Here is a 9,693-nt window from a genome sequence, read left to right on the forward strand (position 1 = left end):
TTGCAGAGGGACTATTTCTTCTGTAGGAACTCATCCCAATAGTAAATGCATAGTGGACGGATTATTAGGACATTGTTCATAACCAAAACTCTGCGTTTGCAGAAATATGCAAACACATTCTTTTTCATCAGAGTTACAAAGCTGTGCATATGCATGCTTCTGTTCTGTTTCATAAATCTCAGATATTGTGAATGTGGCTGCAGGTGCACAAGCCACTGTAGCACATTTAAACCCCTGAGATGCATCACTGGTTTTCATACCTTTTAATTACTAAAGCTGAGTATAAATATGTATCTTATTTTCCTCCATTTCACCTATGATGATTTTTGAATCCATAGTTTAGTTTGATGTGTTTGTTAGTGAACATTGGATGTATGAAATGTGAGGAATCATTACAACACATAAACTCCAAACACTGACAGAACAAAAATGGTTGTTTTAGCAGTCACACAGCTGTATTCAGGCTGTTTATTTGATTTCAACTGGATAAATAGTCAGACCGCTGATACAATAATAGCTTCAGGAATCCAAATGCTCAAGTCCAGACAGGTGGTATATTACAGCCATGTGCCAGTCCAGAGGGACTTCATCTGGTATAAATGTGTGCGAGAGTCAGGAGAACGGGTGTAGGGCGGATCACTTTCTCCACAGGATGAAGTAAAAGATGCGTAGAAATGTGAGGAAGGAGAAAACATACAACACTGCACAATATTTCTCTTTCTCCTATAAATGCTTTCACTCTACTTACTTGTGCGGGTGTGAATAGATGATCCAGTCCTATGATTATGGACATTGAGGAGACGTTAGGTGATCCATCTAGGCTCGGGTTGACAAGTCATCACAAAGGATCGGTCCCCAGAAAAGGACCTTCGCTTAGTCTGTGACGAGCCCCTCAATCACGCTACGGCTCAGTGCTCGCAGCACTTGAGATGCCGCTTTCAAACAGCCGCACATGTAGAGGTTTATCTGGCACACACTGCAGTGTGTGTCTGAAGAGTGTGTCTTTTGATTTTCATGTGATTCCTCTAAATAAAAGTTGAAGCTGCATTTATTCGTAGCTATATATTAAGAATTGATCAAATGTCTATTTGCAATATGAACGTGTCACTTGTAATGATAAACACAAAGAATTATCTTCTTATTATTACCAACTTCTCAGCTCTTTTAGCCTGTTTTAGCTCATTGTTTCAGCATGCAAATTATCTCGTCAACCTTATTTTTAAAAGGCAGCTTTAATCAGTGAAAGAAATCTCATTACTGCACAACAAATGTCCTTAATTCACTCTGACTAATTCTGTCTCTTTAACTGCTAAATGTTTCCACAGCTTTCTGCTGTTTGGTGCTGAGGTTGAATGTGCAGTGGCTTTTTCAAAGCTTTTTCATCATAACAGCCGCCTGCTGCTGCTGGAAATGAGGTTTAGTGTGACGGCAGTGAAGACTGAACTACAACAGTAAACAAGTGGGCCCTAAAACAACAACAGAAAAATGACATGCAAGATGCTAAAAAGCACAGTAGTGTGTGTGTTTGTCACATTACCTTTTTTCTTCCTATAGCCACATTTTATATGTGGGTCATCTTGTGGTGTGTCGAAATGAGTGTCTGATCTCTTCTCTCCTAATCTTGCTGAGACCAATGCATTTATTTTAAACATGTTTGGTTCTCACAAGTTATCTCTATCTGTAGAACAAGTTGTTCACAGACTTTAATCGGTTTGTTTTGGGTCGCTTTAGCATCATTAGGTTGCATGAGGTCAGAACATGGGTAGTTATGTAATCCTAAAATTCAACTAATCATCAAGTGTGTGTTCCCTAAATCTGACAACTTTGAAATCCAATGCTGCAACGTGACAAAAATCTCCAAATCTCTCAAAAAAGCTAGTGTCATGTGTTCTCCTATTTAGATTGTCTGTGGTTGGGTTTGACAGCAACTTACTGTATGCACCAACATCATTCCTGTCCCTCGACATTCACACACTGAACCCTTTGTATCACTCTCCATCAGGCACTAGCACAGTTGTATAGTATAGAAGGGGAAATCACAGCAAGGGAACCGCTGGTCTCCATCTATTCAGTGCTGGGACTCTCCTAGCATCTCAATGTAAAGGCCTTATTCTGTTTGACTCCACAGATTGTGCCAGTCAGCCATGCAATAAGATTACAGAAGCAGCAGCACTTGCCAATCACACAACAGGAACCACAGTGATACCCAACCCTCCTGGGCTCTCAGTGATGAAAAGGCAAAAGATGTTTCTCCACATTCCAATGAAATATGCAGACCTCAGAACATGCACGCACACAGACACACAAAGGCATGAATATTAAAGGATGATTTAAGCACAAGCTTGGTCATCTAAGGGCAGCTGTTTGGAAAGCCAAGATCGACATGCAGCACTGTTTTTAGCTCTAATGTACGGAAGTTGAGGGAAAAGTTATGTTTTGCCTCTGCGGGGTTTTTCAGAAGTTCGCTCAAGTCTATGCTTTCAACTGTTTCTGTGGCCCAGTGGGGTGAGATCACGCTGCGAGGCTCCAAAGCCCATCACAGACTTAGTTTGCCAAACTGAACTCCTGAAAATATTTGGATTCAACAAATCCCTGCTGGTTTCACGCTATACCCAATTTTGCTGCAGTTTTCTGGTTTTCAAGCCCTGTCCACAGTCTCAGTGTTAGCAGTAGTCACAGTGATTGACGGGTTGAAACAGAGTTTCTTCACAGAGCCAAGTCAGGTCAAAGACAAACGTATTTGCAATGCATTTGTTCATTTGTTGATCTCAAGGTGCTTTACAGAGGGCACAAATGCATACAAACAAAGTCTCTGTGAGTGTTTGTAGGGTCTATGACTCTTCATATATCTATACAGTAATGTATCAGTGTGAACTACCTGCTGAGAAGAGTCAGGAGAGATGGGCAGAGTCTGCAGCCGGGTTTTAGTGCTGAACAAATAAGAGCCGCTGAAATCTGAGACAAGCTATAAGCCGCCGTCAGTGTTTTACACTCACATCAGTGTCTCTCATAAATCCCACACATGAGTGCTGAATCTGATCTCCTTCATCTTAACTGTGTGGCTCTTTGTTTCAGTGGCCTTTTTTTCCAGAGCAATAGAATAGGATTTACTGCTATACATTGTGAACAACCTGATGTATAACCAGTTTTGTGCTTGGTTGGTCAAAATGTTCAGGGTCAGAGCTGGAAGGAGCAAGGTCACTTCTGTTGTTTTATTGCACACACAGCTCAAAGACTTGGGCTTGTAACTCAACACAAAGACAGCTGGTTGGTTGTGTGTGTTGTGCAAATGAGCACCCAAGGGGGTTCCACATGTGTTCCCTACATGTTTTATGGAACATGCCTCCTCTTATAGATACTACCACACATGGGTACAGACAATAAATAAGTTTGAGGAATCGTAAGGTATTTCATTTTCAGGCCTTTTTTTATAGTTCAACGTGGCATATTATCAAACATTTACTTTGAATAAAAGGCTGTGTGTTTGATGTTTTAAGGGCCAGTCCACCAACAGTGAATCCCAATAGTTAGTCCTGTGCCCTGTGTGGTAGCTCGCTGCTATTAATGTGGATGATGTGGAGCAAAATAGAGTTTGTCAGGTTTAAGGAAATAACCCTGCTGATGTTAGGCTTAGAGACAAGAAAACAGCCTGTTTTCCAGGTTGGAGGGGTCACTGTCAAAAGAAGTACTATTTTTTTTACAGTAAGTTGATGTATTGGTATACTTCAATGTAGGAGATCTTTGTGGCACGTGTATTCAATTCAACTTTCTTTAGGTAGTACAAGCAAATATCAGCTAAAGTAAAACTACTTGTTCTGCATAGAAAGAATAGACTGTGGTGACTGTTGTAACTGGTCTAGGTGGGGCTAGTTTTAACTATCGTGTATGAAATTTAGTTTTGTCCAGTGGTTCCCAACCTAGAGTTTGGGCCCCTCTAAAGGTCACAGAATAAATCCGAGGTATTCTGAGATGAGAAAGTTATGCTCCACAAATTTGTATTATTTTGACATTATTTAAGTTTTTTTTTAAGTTGAGTTTTTTCTATGGTTTGCTTGAGGTAGTGTTCTAAGTGAGATTGACCAAACTCTCTGAACTGCACAAACCTGTTGTAAATTATTGTAATTATTGTAAGTTTATTTCAGCTGGTTCACAAGGAGGTGCCCTTTCATTTCGTTATTTCAATTCATCATAAGTATAATATACACCCCTTAAAGAGCTGCAATATATGTAACTGTCTGTTCTGCTTCGTGTGCGAGCATGTGAAACTTCACAGTGCAGAGCAGTCCTGCTATCAGCAGCAGGAGAAGAAAACGTGAGAAAATTTAGCAGCGGACAGCGACCTGCATAGAGACCCTGAAGCAGTCGTGAAAGTGAGAGAACGCCAACAAAACTGAACTGCAAAAGTTGCTGAGTGGAAATGTGCCAATAAAATCATAGGTCATTTTCTTTGGAAACCTGTGAGACCTTTAGAGAAAACACTCTTTAGTGGACAGGACCTGCGGCTCCAGCAAGACCATTTTATCCAATATGTATTATTCTAATCATAATTAGCCTTTATTTTTCAGGCTTATCATACATATACAACATAGATATATTTTATTGGTTGAGGTGTCTAAATCAAATGAACATCTCCAGAATGTAGTACACGGCCTCCTGAGAGCTTCTATGAGTATCAGAGGAGGACGGCAGAGCCAGCATGACCCATTTCAGCTGGATGATCTATATCAGATGAAGAGATTTCATCTTCCTCCAAAAAACCCAAATAACACACTGGCTGTGTTTTTTTCTTTATAACTAGCTCTGCTCTGATGGCCCCTCAAATTTGTTACAGTGTTGGCTGCTGGAGCTGGTTGTATATTTGAGAAAGCAGAGTTCACTTGCAGTAAATTGTCAGCTCTCTCAGACACGGCGGCAGCCCTCTGCCAGCTGCAGTGATCCTAAGGGATGTCTCAGATTTTACTTGCTTGCCAAGGCATGCGTGTGTGTCTGTGGGTATGTGTGTTTATCACCTTATGCTGTAATTAGCTGCTTTGAAGAGGCCATACCAGACGGACGAGGCGGATGGTTTGCGTTGCTTGGTCAGAATGTCACAGAATGACACAAAGGGAAGTCAAACCATGTGTGAAATTCACTTTTCATTCATCTTTGTTTGTCTTTTAACTATTTAGCTATTCTAACTACAGTGTGTTTTTACCATCAGTGTTGATATTAGTATAGATACCACAGGTACACTTATTTGTTGCCTTATTCGTATCTGAATGAGACAGATTCATGAGTTACTGCTCTAATATCTCTGCAGGACATTATTTGATATTAAAGGATACATTTACTAATTTGCACATTAGTCAGTTTACTTGTCATGTGGAGAAATACTCTGTGTCTCTGGAGAAGTTTCCTAAAGTCTGAAAAAAATAACCCTGATGAGGTTTGTGCTTGGACACAACACATTTCTGACAGACAGCTTGCAAGACAAACTGGGGGCATAGAATTGGAAACAGGGGGAAGGGTCTCATAAAGAGATGTGCATTGTTGCATTGTGGGAATTGTAAGATCCAGCTCTTTTGGACTTTGACATGTGGGATCAGAAATGAACATATGATCTGCATTAGAGTCCGTTTGCAAGTGGACCAAGGCCGGCCTTTCTGTGGGATCTCAGACCTCTTGTTTTGTCCTACAACTGCTGCGCTCACATAAACCCAAACAAACGCTCCAAGAAGGGGAACGATTCTGGTTCAGAAAGAATTGTCTCACCAAATGAGACAAGGGAATACACCCTTAGTGTAAATGTGTGTTGTTAAGGTTCATGCTTTGTGTTCAAAATAATATAGTTTGACAAATTATTCTCTTTAATTCAAAGGTTAGATTTTTTCCAGATCACTTACTGTAGCTTCATGTCATGGCCCTAGTCAGCAGATAGAGTTTGATCATTTGGTATGGAGTTGTAGATGTGTGCCAAGTATGGTCTTTTACTCACGTGACAGTAGAGAGTGAGTGTGTCACATTCCATCAAACTAGAAAGTACACAGACTATAAAACTTCATTTTTGAGTATTTGTTGATGGACACTATTCTCCCACAATGCAACTGGAGGAATTGCTCATTATATGAAAAAATTCAAATAAATTCTGGGTGATTATGACACTGCTCTTGGTAAACAAACTAAAACCAAAAAGTAATGTGTATATGTTGTATGCCAGCTGCTAAAGCTGCGTACTGGCATGATTGGTACAAATTGTATAGAACAATTATGTAGTATGTGTAACCCAGGCTAAAGCTTTGAATAAGATAAAGATAGATAAGACAAATGTGGACCACAGGAAATAGGACACCATGAGCCAGAGGCCTGAATACCAGTTAAGAGACTCAACATAAGAGTGAATTGGTATTAAAGTATATTGAACACATCAGTTGGACTCAAAATCCATTTTTGACCATTTTAGCACAACACAACATCCTCCCAAAATAACAAACTAAAATAATAAATCGTGCTTGTAGAATGACCCTTTAACATCCAGTCTGCAAATGTCAGTCGATGCATTGATCATTGGGGCCCAGTCTGTGTTACATCTGTCCTTCCTACCGCACCATGAAGTGGAGAAGAAAATACATTCTCAGGAGACAAAGGTCCATGTTATCTCTGTCAAGGACCTGTAGCTTTGCTCGCCACTCAGGTAAAATCTCTACATGCTAGAATCTCTACTCTTCTGTAGATGTTCCTCTTGACACACCTGTCCCAAGATCCACCTTTAACCAAAACTTGAACTGTGGACAGATCACACATCCATGTAAGGTTACATCAACACACAGTTATCAGTGTAGGTCATATGTAGCATGAAACATCACCCCTGATTCAAATCATATTCCCAACTGTCTCTATTGTACAACAAAGTATCATTCTTAAACTTTAGTTCAGTGCTAAATGAATCCAGATTTTCACAAAGTTGATAATAGAGCATAACAGAAAGACTAAATTAAATATAAGTAACTTATTAGCAATTAATAGGAACTGTAGTCTGATCAGTCGACTGTGCCTGCAGCAGTTTTGGTCGTTTGACGCAAACAGTATGAAATGTATTTCCATCTCAGTTGATTACTTTCTTTACTGACAAATACTTGAACTCAGAGACATTTCAAGTGAGCATATAACTGTAGCTACTTGCTGACTGGATGTTGTCATGACAATGCAGTCTCTCTCAATACAGTCCACGTCCAGCAGGAGTTTATTAAGTATTCATTATTATGTTCTTATAAAGGTGACTCGTGCTGCCACTCAGATGCAATCAGTCTCGCAGGTCTGCAGGTTTTGTTCTTGCTCATTTTCTGGAATAGCTCGAGTTGAACCATTTAAATAAGTGCTGGACGTAAAGGAGCCATACTTCCTCTGGTGCTCTTAGTGGCAATTACCTAGCAGGCTCTCTGCTCTCACACTGAAGCTGCCTCTGTAATTATAGGCTGCTGGTATTGAGGCTATAGCTTCGCCTCTCAGCAGACCAGGCTTGTGTAAGCAACATCAATGCGTCCATGCACGCATACACACAGCTGAGGAATGTGAAGAAAACTGTGGACTCACCATCAACACACACAAGGTCTACATGCACAAAATCAATGTGTATTAACAGCAAGTGTGAACATAGAGGAGAAATATAACATGATGGGTCCTCAGTGCGTTCAGACAGCAGCAGCAGCAGAGGAACATGTTACACACACACATGGAAGCCATTACTTTGCCCTGCTACTGTTCCAAAATGCACATCTCAGCAATGTGTGATTATGGCCCTGAACAGGTAGCACAGGAACCTTCAGCTGTTCACTCTGTTCCTTCCAGGTTGCATTCACTGTGTTTCAGGCTGGCAATGCTGGTGGCATACAGATGTGAAGTGAAGCTGCTGAGATCCAGGTCAGACAAGGGTGAGCTGTGAGAGGAATAAAACAACACAACCTATTGAAGCATGCATTCAGGATTCAGATAAACAAGCACAACACCAGGACATAAAATCAAGTACAACAAAATCTCTCTCGACTCGCTTACACTGCTCCATAGTGCTTGTATTGGTCAGTCACCTATAGAGTACATAACATATGAGGAGAAACGGCTATAAAATGGTCAAATGAAATGTAATAATTAATTTAGTTTTATAATTATAAATTATATGTCATTACTCAGTTAATATCTAGTCTCCGCTGCTTTTCATTGTAATCAATAACTGATTCATGCTTGGATGTAATTAATCAGCTGGTGCATTAGAAAAACCATAGTAACATGGTGTCTGAGAACCAAGTTTAGAGCCACTGGTGTGGGTAATGCTACTAATCTACAAATCTATTTCTATAACCAGTAACCTCGGCATTGTAACAGAAAGCCTGCTTTCATCTTCTTCTTCATTCTGTGTTTTTGACCACAATTTGAATCTATTAGAATTCAAACAGACCTGCCATCATTAAAGAAAAGCTCTGGGGTAAATTTAGATGTAATTCATGTTTGCGAGACATTTGCAAGGCTCCATAAGTGAGCACAGCAGGGCTCCAAATATATTTTCTCTTTGTTTCAAATGGCTGACAGGTTGTGAGAATAAATAGAGCAGACTCAACACCTCGGGAGATTGCTGAGCCCTCTGGAGTCTCTGAAGCTAGTTTATCATTAATAAACACTTAGTAGTCCCCATTTCCCTCCATCCTTCCCTCTCTGCTTCTGTACCTCCATTTCTCCATCCCTGCACAGGAGAAGATGAATCATTAACAGTGATTTCTCCTCAGACAAACGTGGCTACAAGCTGAGAAAGAAAAGAGAGTGTTACCCATTCTATACTGCAAAGGCAATGTTTATTATATTAGCATTAAAAATTAGGAAGAATACTGTTTGTAATCTGCAAAATATCCCAACCTAACAAATCATTTAACCAAGGCAAGGAAAGTTTATTAGTATAGAGCACATTTCATATACAAAGATTATTAAAACATGTTTTGCATAATGCATTACACACACACCATATAGGAATAAAAGATCACAAAAAACAAACTTTACAGTGCAACATGAATGCAATGCCAGTGTTTCCATTCTGATTTACTGTAAAATTATTCATTTCTAAGACTGAGAGCACACTGAGTAAGTAATGATTTATGTTACTGGAAACAACATGCCGAGTAAGATGAATTAAATAAAGAAATACATGCACTTAACTTTATGTTTATGTAAGCAAGGCCACCAGGACAGAGGCTTACACTTTCAAAAAAACAAACCTCAGCCTCAGAAAAATACTGAACTGTAACCCCAAAAATCCCACCATGGCTCTGTGACGTCATGACTGAGACACTTTGGTCTCTTTCTTCATATCCCACTAGATTACAGATTTTGTTAACTTGCTCAGACAGTCATCAGACAGTCATTTTTCCTAATAAGTAGTAAGATTGTTTCCCTTTTGTGAACCAGGTTTGGAACTGGTTGCCTTCCCTATTGAATAACTTTAAGATAGTTTTGCACATGTGGTTCAAGATGGTTGATTGGACCAACAGTTTCTTTCTTTTTATTAAAGTTTTTCAACAATAAAAAACAGAGAGAACAAACAAGTAACCAAAGAACATGAAAAAACAGACAGGTTAACAAGGTTGCCACAGGTCATACTTTAGTGCAAAATTAAATGTATTTTCACACTGACAATGAGTCACAATCCTTAGAATATGAAGTAATCTTAAGGAG

This window comes from Larimichthys crocea, chromosome III (genome assembly GCF_000972845.2).
Source record: "Larimichthys crocea isolate SSNF chromosome III, L_crocea_2.0, whole genome shotgun sequence".
Taxonomy (NCBI): domain Eukaryota; kingdom Metazoa; phylum Chordata; class Actinopteri; family Sciaenidae; genus Larimichthys; species Larimichthys crocea.